The 17,657-nt window shown below is 37.6% G+C and overlaps 1 non-coding gene across 1 annotated transcript; it reads right to left on the bottom strand.

Annotated features, from left to right (window-relative positions):
• Nucleotides 1-1,054: 1,054 nt before the first annotated feature.
• Nucleotides 1,055-1,161, bottom strand: LOC127133672 (small nucleolar RNA R71). Its single transcript, XR_007807623.1, has one exon. It is a non-coding gene; the product is annotated as a small nucleolar RNA R71 (small nucleolar RNA).
• Between the last annotated feature and the right edge of the window lie 16,496 nt (nucleotides 1,162-17,657).

The raw sequence follows: 17,657 nt of genomic DNA, 5'->3' as shown, positions 1-17,657 counted from the left end.
TGATTTTAAAACTATTTTCGGACGCGTTTATAAGTTTAGAGTCTGGTTCGTGAGAACCTCTTTTGGTTAAGAAATTCAGGTTAAAATACTTTTCAACTTAGTAAAGATACTATATTTCTTAAAAATAGGTTTACTACTCTAACACAATGCGCGCCTTTAGATAAATGACAATAAGAGGGTTTGATTAGGGAGTACAACTCGGTTCTGAATACGCGAAAGCGATAATTCCCGTTAAATTGGTTCTTTTCAAAGTAGGAAACATTTCCCATAAGTAATTATATTACCAAGTACTTGGATTATTAATATATTATGTGAATTACATTTGAACCTGTCTTTATTAATTGAACTTTATTTAACACTTTATTTTTCATTGCACACTCTAAAAACCCCTATTTTTGATTACCTTAGATAAACACCATAACAATAGACAACGATAGATTGACACTTGGTCTCTATGGATTCGACAATCTTTTATATTACTCTGACGCGTTCGTATACTTACGAAAAGCACCCATCAAGTTTTTGGCGCTGTTACCGGGGACCAATTTCGTCAAATTTCGTACCCTGTTATTATATCGTTTAGACTTAGGTAATTACCCGCCGGTCAATGCGAAGAACTCGCAGCACCGGAAGCTTAGTATACCCTCTGGCGGAACCTGAACGTTACGCTCGCGCACGTTTAGTTTTCAATAGAATTAGGAGAGCTATGGCCGAAGATTAAAACCAAAGACCTCTTAAGGATTTCGACCAACCATCCAAAGATGAACCTAGTTCTAGTATAGTAAACCCAACCATCCCAGCCAATAATTTCGAACTTAAACCCTCCTTATTGCAACTAGTGCAAGAGAGACAATTCACAGATCTCGCTACTGAGAACCCAAACCAAAATTTAAAAATCTTTCTCCAATTAGCAGATACTTTTAAAACCAATGGAGCTTCCCTCAGAGATAAAGCCCTATCATGGTTAGATTCCCTTCTACCCAATTCCATTACGACTTGGGATAACCTTAGAAGAGTATTCCTTGCTAGATACTTTCCTCCAAGTAAGACCGCCGTTCTTCGAAACCATATAACTAGATTTACCCAAAACCAAGGAGAATCGTTGTTCAAAGCTTGGGAGAGATATAAAGAGCTGTTAAGAGCATGCCCACATCATGGTTTAGAAAATTGGTTAATCATTCAGACCTTTTATAATGGACTTCACTATAACACTAAGATGACCATCGACGCTGCCGCAGGCGGTGCGCTGATGAACAAACCTTATCCTGAAGCTAGTGCCCTCATCGAAGATATGGCTCAAATTCATCAATCATGGGGAGTCGAACGAGCGACAATTGAGAAGACGGAAGTCCAAGGAGGAGTACATGAACTAAGCTCTATAGACATGATGCAAGCTAAAATGGATGCATTAGCCCTTAAAGTCGAACATATGTGCATAAACCCGAATATTGCAGCTGCAGTTTCGTCGGATTGTGAGATATGTGGAACCAACGGACATCAATATGCAGAATGCAGTCTATTAAATGAAACCCACTATGAGCAAGTGAACTACACCCAAGGGAACCCATATTCGAATACCTATAACCCTGGATGGAGGAATCACCCGAACTTCTCCTATAAGAACAATAACCCAATCCAAAATAATACACCTCCGAGACAACCAGGTTACCAAGCCCCAAGACCAAATCAACCTATGCAACCTGTACCACCAAAGCCGAGCCTTGAGAAAATTATGGAAAATTTTATCACTGCTCAAACCCAACAAAATAAAGAGTTCATGAACCAAAACATTCATGTTAATGAGCTGATTACCCAGTTAGGAACCAAGGTTGACCAAATAGTTACTCATACTAAGATTCTTGAAACCCAGATCTCTCAGGTAGCTTTAAACCAAGCCCCCCAGACCACACCTGGAGGACAGTTCCCTGGACAACCTCAACAGAATTCGAGAGGGCAAGCCAATGCCATTACCCTACGAAGTGGGAACGCTTATGATGAGCCACCAAACCCAAGATTGAGTGAATCCAAAACTTCTAAGGAATATACCGAACCCACGGACAAAGTAAAGGAACCAGAGGAATCTGAAAAACAGGAAGGTTAAGGAAAAGGAGAAGAACCTAAAGATAAAACTTATGTACCACCCCCGCCATATAAACCACTTATACCATATCCACAAAGACTCAAACAAACCCAGATCAATAACCAGTATCAAAAATTTATTAAGGTTATAGAAAAACTTCACGTAGAAATCCCTTTCACAGAAGCCATCACCCAAATACCTTCTTATGCAAAGTTTCTCAAAGACATCCTTACCAAAAACGTAGACACGACGATCCGAAGCCCTTGGAATGCAATTCTATTTCCGAGAATAAGTTAGCCAAAAAGGATAAAGACCCTGAAAATTTCTCCATTCCTTGTCTTTTGGGAAGTCATGTCATCGAAAAAGCTTTTCTAGACTTAGGAGCTAGTGTGAGCTTAATGCCTTTAGCAGTTTGTGAGAGGTTAAACTTAGGAGAATTACAGCCTACTAAGATGTCGCTTCAGTTAGCCGATAGATCTGTTAAGTATCCGATAGGCATTTTAGAAGATGTCCCTGTTAGGATAGGTCAGTTATTTATCCCTACTGATTTTGTTGTCCTGGACATCAAAGAGGATAATGATATACCAATCCATTTAGGTAGACCATTCTTATCAACTGCAGAAGCCATAATAGATGTCAAAAGAGGAAAGTTGACCTTTGAGGTAGGTGACGAGAAAATAGAATTTATACTTTCGAAATTTCTTATGGCACCTGTGATGGGAGACGCATGTTATGCCTTAGATATCATTGATGAGTGCATTAGGGAATTAGAACAAGAAGAAATCATAAAAACAATTATGTTGCCATCAACTCTCATGTTGGAAGATGATGACTTTAGGAAACCCTACATCGATGATAACCTTTACGAATGTTTATCCCTTACCCCAGATCCTATGCCATGCCCTAAGAAACCAACCTTAGAACTTAAGGAACTTCCTAAGAACCTGAGATATGAGTTCCCCAATGAAGAGATGAACCGTCCAGTTATAGTCAGTGCTACCTTGAGCCGAGAGGAAACAAACCAACTTTTAGACGTTTTACGAAGATATCCCTCAGCCTTAGGATATAATATCTCTGACCTGAAAGGTATAATCCCATCTGTATGCATGAATCGGATTTCGCTCGAAGAAGATTCAAAGCCCTCCAGAGAACATCAGAGAAGAATAAACCCTATAATGAGTGATGTTGTTAAAAAAGAAGTTCTTAAGTTACTTGAGGCAGATATAATCTATCAGATCTCGGATAGTAAGTGGCTGAGCCTTGTGCATGTAGTACCTAAAAAGGGAGGCATCACAATTGTGCAAAATGATAGAGGCGAACATGTAGCAAAATGGATAGAAGGAGGATGGCGGATGTGTATAGACTACAGAAAATTAAATAAAAGCAACCAGGAAGGATCATTTCCCTTTACCATTTATAGACCAGATGTTGGAGCGTCTAGCCAGACACTCTTACTTCTGCCATCTAGATGGATACTCGGGATTCTTCCAAATACCTATCCACCCCGAAGATCAAGAAAAAACTACCTTTACATGCCCTTATGGAACTTTTGCCTAAAGACGAATGTCATTCGGCCTCTGTAATGCCCCAGCTATTTTCCAACGCTGCATGATGTCAATCTTTGCAGATTACCTAGATGGTATCATGGAAGTGTTTATGGATGATTTCTCGGTTTGCGGAGTTGATTTCCATAATTTTCTTGCTAACCTTGAGAAAATCCTGGAGAGATGCGTGGAGGTGAACCTTGTACTAAATTGGGAAAAGTGTCATTTCATGGTGACCGAAGGAATTGTTTTAGGACATATAGTTTCCGAAAAAGGTATAGAGATAGATAGAGCTAAAATAGAACTTATAGAGAACCTAAAACCACCCAAAACCATCAGAGAAGTCCGAAGTTTTCTTGGACATGCTGGATTCTACCGACGTTTTATCAGGGACTTCTCCAAAATAACTAAACCTTTTACTGGCCTTTTAATGAAAGATGTTGAATTCATTTTCGATGGAAAATGTAATGAAGCATTTAATCTTTTAAAGCAAGCGTTAATATCTGCACCTATTATGAAACCCCCTGATTGGTCAGAACCTTTTGAGATAATACGCGATGCTAGTGATTATACCGTTGGAGCCGTTTTAGGACAAAGGAAAGATAAAAAACTTACATGAAATTTATTATGCCAGTAAAACCCTAGACGCTGCCCAACTCAACTACGCAACAACTAAAAAGGAATTACTAGCTGTAGTTTTCGCTATAGACAAATTTAGATCTTATCTAGAAGGATCCAAAATTATAGTTTACACCGATCATGCTGCCATTCGTTACCTATTAAGTAAAAAAGACGCCAAGCCCAGGTTACTTCGATGGATTCTGTTACTACAAGACTTTGATTTAGATATAAGAGATAAAAAAGGAACTGAAAATGTAGTAGCCGATTACCTTTCTAGGCTAGAACATCTAAAACCAGACTTAGTACCCATAAATGATGATTTTTCCTATGATAGACTGATAGCTAGACTAGAAACCATTGAAGATGATAGCCTAGGCCCTCATGAGCACTTCCAAAAATCCTTAGCAATAAGTAACGTACCATGGTATGCAGACTTTGTTAATTACCTAGCTGCTGATATCGTACCCCCTGATCTTGACTACCACCGCAAGAAGAAGTTCATCAGCGATGTAAGAAACTTTTATTAGGACGAACCGCTCCTTTTCAAAAGGGGTAAAGATGGCATTTTTCGTCGTTGCGTTCCAGAAGAGGAGGTAAAAAGTATAATTGAGCATTGTCACTCTGCACCCTATGGTGGACATGCGAGCACCTCTAAGACATACGCCAAGATTCTTCAAGTTGGCCTATTTTGGCCTACCATGTGGCGTGATGTCCATGCCTGCATTGTCAAATGTGATAGATGCCAATGCACTGGAAATATTTCAAGGCATGACGAAATGCCTCTAAGAAACATTCAGGAAGTAGAACTCTTCGACATATTCGGTATAGATTTCATGGGACCTTTCCCACCATCCTTAGGAAACAAGTATATCTTAGTAGCTGTGGACTACGTGTATAAGTGGATTGAAGCCATAGATGCACCCACAAACGATACTAGGGTGGTGATCAAGTTATTTAAGAACTATATATTCCCTAGATTTGGAACACCCTGTTTAGTCATAAGCGATGGAGGATCATACTTCATATCGAGATTATTTGATAAACTTTTAAGAAAATATGGATTTAGGCATAGAGTAGCAACACCATACCACCCACAGACTAGTGGCCAAGTAGAAGTATCCAATAGGGAGATAAAACAAATCCTAGAAAAAATTGTTTCTATATATAGAAGAGACTGGTCTCAGAAGCTTCAAGAAGCATTATGGGCCTATAGAACCGCTTTCAAAACCCCTATAGGAACTACTCCCTACCAATTAGTCTATGAAGAATCCTGTCATTTACCTTTTGAATTAGAGCATAAGGCCTATTGGGCCATTAAAACTTTGAATTTAGATTACCTGACCGCTGGTGAGAAGCGTATCCTTGACATTCACAAATTGGAAGAACTCAGGCAATCTGCCTACGAGAATGCCAAAATATACAAAGAGAGAACAAAAGCTTGGCACGACAAAGGAATAGTGAAGAAAGATTTCAATATAGGCGACCATGTTCTCCTGTTCAACTCTAGGTTACGACTTTTCCCTGGGAAGTTGCGCTCAAGGTGGACTGGCCCTTTCAAAGTATCTAAGATTCTGAGATCCGGAGCTGTAGAAATCAAGAACGTAACCTGTAGTCCATTCATTGTAAATGGACAAAGACTGAAGCTCTACGAAGGAGGAGACATTCCAACAGACTACTCAAGCCACACTCTGATATATCCACCGATTCCTACTACAGGTGTATAAATTCCGATCGTCAAGCTAATGACGTTAAACAAGCGCTGCTTGGGAGGCAACCCATGGTTTTCTTACCTTGTTTTACTTTTTTGCATTTATTTACTTTATTTTGTTTTGCTCCTGGCTTCTATATTACAGAAGAGATGTGGTGCGACCACATGGCTAGAGAGCAGAGGCGTGATGACCTACTCTCTACCATTCAGCAACAACTAGCGGATAACATGAGCTTCATGCAAGAATTGCAGCGGAGGACAGATAGATCCTATGAGACTGTTGTACAGTCCCTGCTTGCGATCACAAATGAGCAATCCCGTCAGCAGCAATACCACCGTCAACATTCTGCACTGATAGAGGCCACTCAGGGTTCCATTTTAAGTAACCTTCGATAGGTGAGGACTACTTAGGATGCCTTACAGGCCAGGATGGATCAGAGAGACCGTCGTCGCAGCCGAACCCGTCGTCCACCTCAGGATGGCGAAGGTACTAGTGGTCAGCAGTAGGATGTCAGGTTACTCTCCCCTTATCTTATTTCGAAACATTGGGGACAATGTTCGATTTAAGTGTGGGAGGAGATTTTATCGCTTTCTATTTTCTTTGTTGTTTTTAGTTAGATTTTTTAATTTTATTGCTTTTTAGTTGTTTACTTTATTTCATTTTTCTTTTAGTTTGAGTGTTTTAGATAATGCATGAGTCTAACGAGTCACCAGTATAGTGCATCTTTAGTACAGTCTAATCTCCCCATTCCTTTAGCCCTACCAAAAAAAAATTTGCAAAAGAAAACGGTGTTATTCTAAATTTTTTTGGGTTTTAAAGACGGGTTTTAGTAAGGATGCGGTGACTTGGGAGAACTTTTTGAAACATCAGTATTGTTTTAGCACCATAGACTTCATGAATATAGGAATCACTCCCGAAACCCCATATACCATGGCCTTAATCATCATTTCAGTATAAGTCCTCAGTAGTTTATTCTAGCAGTCAGCTCCGGCCTACGCATCCTCTACGTAGGGGACCGATGAACATAAGTGAATGATCCAGTGAAATAAATAAAAGAAAGCAAAAAGGCAACTCAGGTATAGGTGACCCTCACAAAGTCATTTAAACCAAAAAGGTTGTAAAAATCTGCTATTAAAGAAAAAGAAAAAGAAAAACTCACCCGTTGTTAGTTGGTTCAGAGGTATTAAAAATCCGCACTTAAAAGGACCGTAATTGAACCGATAACCCGTACAATTGTTCGTAGAAACACTTAAGGGCTATTTTGACTTTCAACTTAAGTTTTCCCGCACTTAATTTCCATTGGGTAAGATCAAAAGTCGTCCAACGTCTTTTTAAACTTAGTTGTTTTTAACTATTTCAAATACAGCGAAAGCGCTTTGTTTAGTTCATTAGGAGTTTTTAACTTAAGAAGAAAAGTGATTTTAAAACTATTTTTGGACGCGTTTATAAGTTTAGAGTCTGGTTCGTGAGAACCTCTTTTGGTTAAGAAATCCAGGTTAAAATACTTTTCAACTTAGTAAAGATACTATATTTCATAAAAATAGGTTTACTACTCTAACGCAATGCACGCCTTTTTATAAGTGACAATAAGAGGGTTTGATTAGGGAGTACAACTCGGTTCTAAATACGCGAAAGCGACAGTTCCCGTTAAATTGGTTCTTTTCAAAGTAGGAAACACTGCCCATAAGTAATTCTATTAGCAAGTAATTGGATTATTAATCGATTATGTGAATTACATTTGAACCTCTCTTTATTAATTGAACTTTATTTAACACTTTATTTTTCATTCACACTCTAAAAACCCCTATTTTTGATTACCTTAGATAAACACCGTAACAATAGACAACGATAGATTGACACTTGGTCTTTGTGGATTCGACAATCTTTTATATTACTCTAACGCGTTCGTATACTTGCGAAAAGCACGCATCAATGATCCATCATCTTTGGAAAATTTGCCCTGGTGTTATACCGGTGCGTCAACTTGTCTTCAAAATAAATGAAGAATAAAGAGTTAGACCACTGATCAAGAAACTCTGAACAAAACCTGCTTATGCATATGATGCATGCGATGTTTGTACATATGATTTATTTTTATCAGAGGAAATTTATAGAGATCTATTTGCAAATGTTTGAAAATATTGATCTTTTAGACATATAATGGGATATTTATAGCAATAATATTTGGAAAAAATTTTACACCAAAGAAGTAGCACAGTTTTGGTAACCAAATACAATACAAGAGGAAAGGAGAATAAACATCCTATGGAACCCTAGAAACAATCGTCCAAAGGTCTAGAGACCGGAAGATAAGCTACACGGAGCCTCTTCACCTCCCTCTCATAGGCTGCCTCCATATCTGCCTTCTCCTTGGCGAGTCGATCATACTTCCTCTTCCAAAACCTGGATGACTGAGGAAGAAGAGAAGTAACCACATCACCAGGCTCATCAATAATCTGATGCTCCAGAAATTCTATCACAACATCCTTATCTCTGGGTTGCTGAAGAAGTTCCTCTCGCTCACGGACCCAAGCACGCGACCGGTCTTCATCTCTCAATGCCTCTACTCCTTGGTTAGGGAGGGTTGAAGGCCCAACCATAACCATAGGTGTGGGTCTCGGATAATCATAGGTCATGTGGTACTCAAAAGCTCTCTTCCTCACCCAAGTGGTGTAGGGTTCCAAAGCAATACAATTCTTCGGACCAAGCTCATTCCTTCCCTTCTTATGAATCTTGCGCCAAGCACGGACCATTATGCCCTTCAAGTTTTGGGGATCTTTACCCTTTTGAATGAACACAGCTTCCAACAGAATGTTGTTAGGTTTATCCTTTAAGGGGAACCCAAGCTAACGGCGAGCCAAAATAGGGTTGTAGTTAATCCCACAACATGTACCAAGAAGAGGCACATTGGAGAATTCAGCACAAGAGTCAATAATCTGCACCCCATTATATACACGGTTATACCAAAAGATATCATCATTAGTGAGAGACATAAGTCTCGTAGACCACCGTAGACATCCCTTGTTGTCCTTGAAGGCGAGCGTCTGAGGCAAGTGCGAAATAAACCACTTGTACAACAGAGGCAAGCAACCCACAATGGTACCACCACCCTTTGCATTCCTCATATGCAAAGAGAAATAAGTGTCACCCAACAGAGTCGGAACGGGATTAAGAGTAGAGAAAATCCTAATAGCGTTCACATCCACAAAATTGTCGATGTTGGGGAATAACACTAGCCCATAGATGAGAAGTACAAATACGGCCTCAAAGGCGTCCTCACTCATGGCCTTCCCAAACAAAGTAGCTTGGGCGATGAGAAAATCAGATGGGAGACATTGAATTCCACCTTTGGTAGTCATATGAGTCCCAATATCAGATACATTTATGTGCAACAGATCAACAATCTCTTGAGAAGAAGGAACTCTCTCCAGGCCACTGAACGACAACTGATCTAAGATAGGTATACCCACAAGATAGGCATACTCCTTAAGCGTAGGAAAAAGCTGGAAATCCGGGAAAGTGAAGCAACGGTACAAGGGATCATAAAACTGCACCAACACACTCATCAAACCTTCATCCACCTGAGTAGAAAGAATAGACAAGAGCTTCCCATGGCGAGCTTTGAACTCCAAGGGATCTAATACATAGGATGTCAAACTCCTTAACTCTTTCAAGTCGGGTTGTCTGAAACTGTACTTCTTCGTATTCCTTCTTTGCTTATCCATGTCTGAAAATTTGCAAATAAACCTCTTAAGTTCCTTGAAAATTTCTTGTTGATGATATGGATGCAAATGAATGCATGAATGCATGGATGCAACAATCACACTCAAGGATCAAGCAAGTCACACCATACAAAGGTCACGGGATGGATTAAGTTATCCTTAATATCAATCATCCATTTTGGTGGAATGTGGTTTACACCTTATCAACACCCAAGTTCCATTTATATTAAGGATATACGAGAACGGATCAACCGTGAATCAAAGGTTTGTTGCAAGTCACGAGCATGGAGTCTCGGTTAAGAACCACCCAATGGGAGTGTACTATGGTTAAACCTGAAAATCATGTTCTAAAAGAGGTCCCCATAGTCATTATCTCATCTTTCGGATATTATCGGATAAACGACTACTCGTATTCCAAAAATGTTCTCAAGAGAGACTCTTATGAGTGTAGTATCACGTAACAATTGTATCAAATCTTACACTTGAACGACCTTCGTACTACATCCTAAAATAGGCCAATATGGGCTAGGTAATCTAAGGTCCTTGCCTTCTAAGGTATATATTGGAAAGAGTAATGCCTAACCACGACTACTCGTGTGACATTATTGATCCCAACATGACCTCCACCAAGTGAATGGGCTTGCAAGTCAACATGCTAAGGAATAACTCCACACAAGTCAACAAAACTATGTCATTCTCCTATCATAAGTGCACTCGAGTTCGGGTATAGAACTCATCTCACAAGAGACCACCAAGCACATAAGCAATTGATATATATCTAGCAATTCATACATTAAAAACAATACAATCATCCCAAATTTGCACAAAAATATGTCACAAAATAAATATAAACACACAATACAACAAAGTAAAAAGTAGGCTAAACCCACTAGGAAGCAACATTTCCCCAGTAGAGTCGCCACTTTTCTGTAGCGGGGTATTCGTTACCTTTAGATTTATTGACTAAATCAAAAGTAAGCATACAATTCGAGTCGCCACCGCACTTCTATTTATCCAAAGGAAAGGTAAGAAAGCGAACAAAAACCAAGTAAGAAGTTTTATCAAATAAAAAACTAATAAAAATGTCAGAGATCTGGGTAAGGGGGTTGGTTATGCAATGGGAAGGTTTTAAGCACCCAAAACATCCTTAGTACTCTAAGGGAGCCCTTTTTGCAAAGTTGTATTGTAGGTTGGTATTTGTGAAAATATTTGTGCAAACATGATTGGGGAGATGAGAAGAGAATATACATATTATTTACAATTTGTTGTTTGAATGGATAAACCCATTGCCTACGTACCATCACAAAGGTAGGATCAAAACCTCTTAGTTCGGGGTAAAAATCTCAAAAAAAAAGTTGGTAAATTGATTTGATCAAAAGCCTTAAGGTCTTTTGTTATCAAAGGGAGAAAACTCAACCTAAACCAACAATCCACCATGTGAGGAGAGCTTCAACATACTAGTGAGGGATCCACCCTATAATAAGTATGGAAGACTTATAGTCCAATCACTAAGGATAAGGTGAGGTTTACATCAACCACTATGATAACTCAAACCTATGGCTAATGTTTATGAAAAGTTTTAACAAAGGTGGCCATTGGAACCACAATAATCACTTGAAGTGAGTTGTATTTACAAATTAGAAGGAATCACAAGATGAAGTCAAAGTTGACTTAAGATTCAATTCAAAATAAGTATTAATGAAAAAAGTTTGAAAAATCAAAGGCCTATGACCTAGGATTCTAGTTTTGAAAACAATGTCAATGTTTGCTCAAAAATGAGTTTGGCTTGGGTTAGAGTGGAGAGAAGAAGAGAAGGGCTAGTCCTAAACATGCAAAGATAAGAGAAGAGATAAAACCCTTGGAGTTCATTTCTTGAGATCATAAAGATGATTCAAGATGCTCCTTTCGTTTGGACTTAGCAATTAACTCAAGCAATCAAACAAATATTCAATCAAGCTCCTAGGATCTCCATTTGGCTTGTCTCTTATAACTTGGTTATTCATGGCAATGGTCCTTCTTACTATCTCAAGTTTGGAATCCCTATCACACAAGAACAAACAATCAAAAAGCTCACAATGCAATAAGAGGAATGGACAAAGAAAGAGTTTTGGATTTGGGGTCCTTTGAAGTCAACTTTCAAGATTTAGCATTCTAAAGGCATGAGGCCTAGTTGCTCTTCAACAAGTTTAGCATTCTAAAGGCATGAAGCCTAGTTGCTCTTGAACTCCATTAAGCATAGGTAAGGTCCTAATTCTAAGTCCTTTCTTCTTTTTGCATTGGGTTCACACAAACAATCACAAAACAAACACAAAGCCACAATATATTTATATACAATAATGAGCTCAAGTGAGCAAAAGGAAAATGGCATAATCATAAAATATGAGCTCAAGTGAGCAAAGGAAAAAGGCAATATGAATAAATGAGCAAGAAATTCAATTGCATTAAAGTAAATTGCAAGAATTAAATGCTTGAATTTAAAGTTAGCGTTAGTAGTTAATGTTAGTGTGTCATAAGACAATTTAACGCTATGTTAAGCAATCGTAGGTGGACTAATATAGTAGTCACACCTATCTGAGGCCGATCAATAAAACTATAGGCAAATAAACACAAGTTAGAGATCATGACTACTAAGTCAAACTCCTACAACTTGTCATGCCAAAAGAAAAGAATGAAGGCCATGTATGGATTTTAGGTTTTTTGCTTGACCAAGAAGCAACCTATCTTGGACACAAAGCAACTCACTTGATCTTTGATCAAGTTGAGTTTGATTTGGATCAAAGAAGGTTAAGCCTTTCATCTGTCAAGACTAACCACAAATCATTAACTCATTGGCCAAAAGAAAAAGAAGAAGAAGAGGAAGATGAAAATGAAATGGATAAAGATGAATTCAAATGACATAACCAAAACATAATGGTCAAATGTAATTGGGATCATCATCAACCAATGGTAAACAGAAGTGAAATGAAGATTAGAAGTCAAGAAAGGTCAAACAAATTTTTGGTATTTTTGAAATTAAAATAAATGCATAAAATAAAATGAATAAAGTATGGTCAAACTTCAAATTCAATTCAAATCAACTTGGATAAGTCCAATTGAATCATCATAAGTCTAACATGGTCAAACAATGTTTGACAAATTTTCTCAAACATTTTTTGAAAACAGAAACTATTTTAAAACAATTAAAAATAAAAAAAAATAACACAAATGAACTAAAATCTCAAATAAGTCTCAAATCAATTAAGAAATTAATGATAATATTTTTCATAGACTTATCATGATCCATATGTGTTAAGAAAATATTTTTGGAATTTTTTGATATCAAAAAGTATTTAAAATGAATTAAAAACTAATATAAATAAAATAATTCACAAAAAATATTAAATGGATTCACAAAAATAATTAAAAATTAGATTATGAAACTAGATTTTAAAAGAATTTTTTTGCAATTGGTCTCATATTTTTGTGATTCCAAATAAAAGAGTTATGAATTTTTGAAAATAAAAAGGAATTAAAGAAACTAAAACAGAAATTAGAAAATCTGGAAAGTCCACAGCGCTTGGATCCACTTCATTAATTGACGTGGACAAATCCAATGGCTCTGAGGCGCGCGCGCATTGTGGTCATGAGTCAAAAGCAACACACACTGAATTAAAAAAAAGTCAAGAGGATGGATGGCTGAGATTATAACGCGCGCATGAGATCCAAAGGCCCAGGGTATTCCACGTGGGGACGGTGGTGGGAACCACCGTCTTCTCCGGTGAGCCAACTGATTTCGGCCACCAGTTGCAGGTTTTCAAACCTCAACCAAAATACATGTGCCTTATACCAAAATGAAGCTAGGGTGATGTTCATCACCCTTGTAACCTTGGATTTCTCTCAAGATCTCTATAGAATGAGAAATCTGAGATGGAAAATCCAAGTGTTCAATCTCAAATGCATCAATTCACAAAATCAAAGCCACCAATGGCTTGCCTCTCACACGAGGACTTCAGAGAACCAAATAAACATAAGCAAATCACAATATATGATGAGATATGGACCAAAACAGTTGAGCAGTGAACCTTTGAAGTGCAGCTTTAAACAGCGCGATCTACTAAATCTCTTGCTTCCAACTTGATCTTGAGATGATGATGATGCAAAGCTTAGGAATTGGAAACTGAAGATCAACCAAGGAAGTTGAAATTCGAGTTTTAAATCGAGAGAAAAAAATCAAAATTCCTTTTAAGTGAGGTTGGGTATGGATTTCAGCAGAGCTTCAGGTGCCTTCAGGTTGAAGTTTGAATGAGGCAAGGCATGTATTTATAGCTGAAGTGCAAGGCAATGAGGTGTAGAATCCGTGTTCATGATCATTGAGTCCTCCATGCATGGGCTTGTACAGGCGCATGTGAGGCCCAAAATCAATTGGAAATGCAAGTTGAGCTAATTCTGAAGTGAAATGGACGTGTGGTTTGAATTGCAATTGCTTGTGCATGATGATGCAATGTGAATTCCATAATTGGGCATAAATGTTCCCCTCTTCGAAAGTCACTCATGGAAAATCCAAACATAGGCATGTGAGTAATGGTTAGAAAGTTCTTGACATAAGGAATAAAAGTTATGTTGAACAAAAATCCATTTGGAGTTTGGAAAATTGTGAAAACTGATCATGAAGTTTGAGGTACAAAACATGCCTTTGAAAAATTTGTCAAAAGTGACCAAATTCAAGCCCTTCTGTTTCAATGATGAAAGCCTCAAATGGAAATACCTCCAACATAAAAGTTGTAGATCTTTTCACGATGATCAATTTGGACTTATATTTTGCATTGTTTGGATTTTTTATGAGAAAGTAATGGTAACTTGAAGTTGGAAATTTTTCACATTTCAATGGCTTTGGTCCAAAGTGACCTATAATGTTTTGTATTATCACATGTACTTCTTTAAGGGTTATGAAATTTTGTCCAACATAACATTTGAATTAGACATCTTAAGCTTTTCAATGCAATTGGTCTCACCTCAAAACCATAAACAATTAAGGAGTTAGGTCCTTGGGAAGTTGACCCAAAATTAGGGTTTCAGTCAAAATGACCTATAATGTTTTGAAATGGATGATGACCTTCCACGTTTCAAATGAATTTTTGAAATGGAACATGAAAGTTGTTCATATTGATCTTAATAACATTCTTGCTCTTGGGTTCATCTTCATTTGACAAACACATCAAAAGTTAGGTCTCAGTGGATCTCAAAATAGTCAGATGACTTGACTAGTCAACTTCTCAAGTCCAAACTTCAAATCTTGATGAATGAATGATTGAGGATACTTAAATAGGCTCATATATGCATAAAATAATGAATGAAAGAACTTACCTTTATTGAATTTGATCATAGGTTGAGGTTGCTTCATGAGCAAGGCACAGTCAATGCAAAGTTGAATTAGGGTTTCCTTGGGAAACAATCCTCAAGCCCTTTGGTTTATCTTGATCAAATTGGAAAATTGAGACACTTGGGAGACATATATGATGATTTAGAGCTTTGTGAACCATTGTCATGCTTGCTTTCATCTTCATCTAGCCACTTCATTGAGCATAGGAGCCTTGGATCACATGACGGCTTAAACTTCAAAACAAAACAAGTTAGTGACATATTTTTGTGCTTTTGGTTAGTAAACAAAATAAGAAAAGCAATAATATAAAATTCAAGCATGCTTGATGGTCTCAAACCAACTCACACAAGTCCCAACCCAAGGGTTAAGGAGCCACACATGCTATGATCCTTGAGGCAATGCAAAGAACAATGATATGATGCCATGAGGGATCTTAGGGTCAAAATTAGGGTCTTACAGAACCAGATTCCTAATCAAAAAGATCCTTATAGAATTAACATCAACGAGATTATCAATGTTAGGAAACAAGACAAAACCATGGATGAGTAAGGCAAAGGAAGTCTTGAATGCCACCACGCTACCAACACTAGCAAAAGAAAAAGATTTCTCAATCAAAAATTTCTAAGTCACCCCTCTGATCCCTCCTTTGACAGTGAGATTGGCATCTATGTCAGACCTCCTCAGATGAATGGCTTCGGCACTAACCCAAGATTCAAGAATTCCTCCCGCCCCACTAAAAAGAACTCTATCAGAAACTGGTATACGCAAAAGATAAGCATACTCTTCCATGGTGGGCAACAACTAATAATCAGGGAAAGTGAAGCATCGGTAAACAAGATCATAGAACTGAACCAGAGTACAAAGAAGACCATCCTCGACATCAGTAGATAGGACAAATAAAACTATTTCAAAACGGTATATAAAACCCTTAGGATCATCCATAAAAGATGTTATCTTCCTTAATTCCATGAGATAGGGACATCTGAAACTGTATTTCCGTGTGTTCCTTCTTCCAATATCCATGATCAAAATATCTACGATGTTTGCAACAAGAGTCTCTAAGTTCCTTGAGTATTGAGTAAAACATTTATGAATGCCATGAGTGCATAATGCAACAATCACAAACAAGACCACACAAACAAGACCCAAAGGTTCGTAGTCACGAGCATGGAACCAAGGGTAAGAACCAACCCACAATGTATGTACTAAGGATATAATCACCAGTAGAACAAGGTTCTAAAAAGTTCCCAGAGTCGTAACTCCATCTTTTGGATATTACCGACTTAAACGAGTAGTCGTAAACCAATAATATTCTCAAGAGAAACTCATCCAAGTATAGTATCGTGTAACAACTAATTCAAGTCTACACATGAATAACCACCGCACTATATCCTAAAAGGCCAAGATGGGTTAAGGGTTCTTAGGTCTCAGCTTCTCGGGATCCTAGGTCGGAAAACGTAATGACAACTACGACTACTTGTGTGACATCAGTAGTCCCAAAGGGACCTCCACTGAGCGGTGGATCTCAAGCCAGCTTATTAAGGATTAACTCCACGTAAGCCAAACATGATTGTGCCACCCTCCTATTATAAGAGCACTCAAGTCCGGGTATATGACTTATCTCACCACACATAGATCACCAACCACCAGAGAGAACAAACAATAACAAACAATAGAAAACCCAATATATACAAAAAAAACAAAGATAGGCTTAACCCACTAGGGACTAGTCCCCAGCAGACTCACCATTTTCCTACAGCGGTAGAAATTTTGAGACTAAGTTTTAAAACCTAAAGAAGTTTTAAAACAAAACTAATAAAAAGAGAATAAGGGTTCAGGGGTTAGTTATGCAAAGGGAATGTATTAGCACCCAAAACATCCATGGTACTCCATGGGAACCTCTTTGAAAATATGTATATTTTGGTTTGAAAAAAGATGTTGTTTGTTAAAAGATTGGAGAGATGGGAAAAGAAGTATGTTTTTACTTATTTTGATGTTTGCCAAGACTTTTGAAGTCTCATACCTACGTACCAATAAAGTGAAATGGAGGATCAAAACCTCGTAATTCGTGGTAAAAATAACAAATGGAGTTTGTTTGGATTCATTTTTTATGGAAAAGACATTGTGTCATTTTAAGGAGAATACTCAACTAATCATCCAAAAATATGAGAACTTTTCATCATCATGAGAAAGGCTCCAACTTGGATATAGATCAAAAAGTATTCCACTAGCTCCCACAAATGGAAAAGAATTATCATTAATACTATGGAGATAGGATAATTATAACTCAACTATGGAAATAACTTAATTCTAATGCCTTGAGAAAAGTTTTAAAAGGAAAAGTGCCCAAGGATACAAAATGGTTTGAATGAATTATGCATTTTTTAGTCTTTTGAAATTGGTCTAAATATGCTTAAGATGGATTAGCATTTATTAAGAAAAAAGGTTTTGAAAAATCATTTGCCAAAATTCAAGGTTTATTGAGAAACTGGTCCAAGTTTGAAATCAAGAAGATTTTTTAGAAGAGGGAGAAGATTTGAAATTTTAAGAAATGAAGGAAAAGAACAAAATATCCTAGAGCATAAAGTAAAAGCTAAGGAGGAAAGATCTAACCAGGAGATA

Source organism: Lathyrus oleraceus, chromosome 3 (genome assembly GCF_024323335.1).
Source record: "Lathyrus oleraceus cultivar Zhongwan6 chromosome 3, CAAS_Psat_ZW6_1.0, whole genome shotgun sequence".
Lineage (NCBI taxonomy): Eukaryota > Viridiplantae > Streptophyta > Magnoliopsida > Fabales > Fabaceae > Lathyrus > Lathyrus oleraceus.
This window is presented reverse-complemented; position numbering and strand designations above follow the sequence as displayed.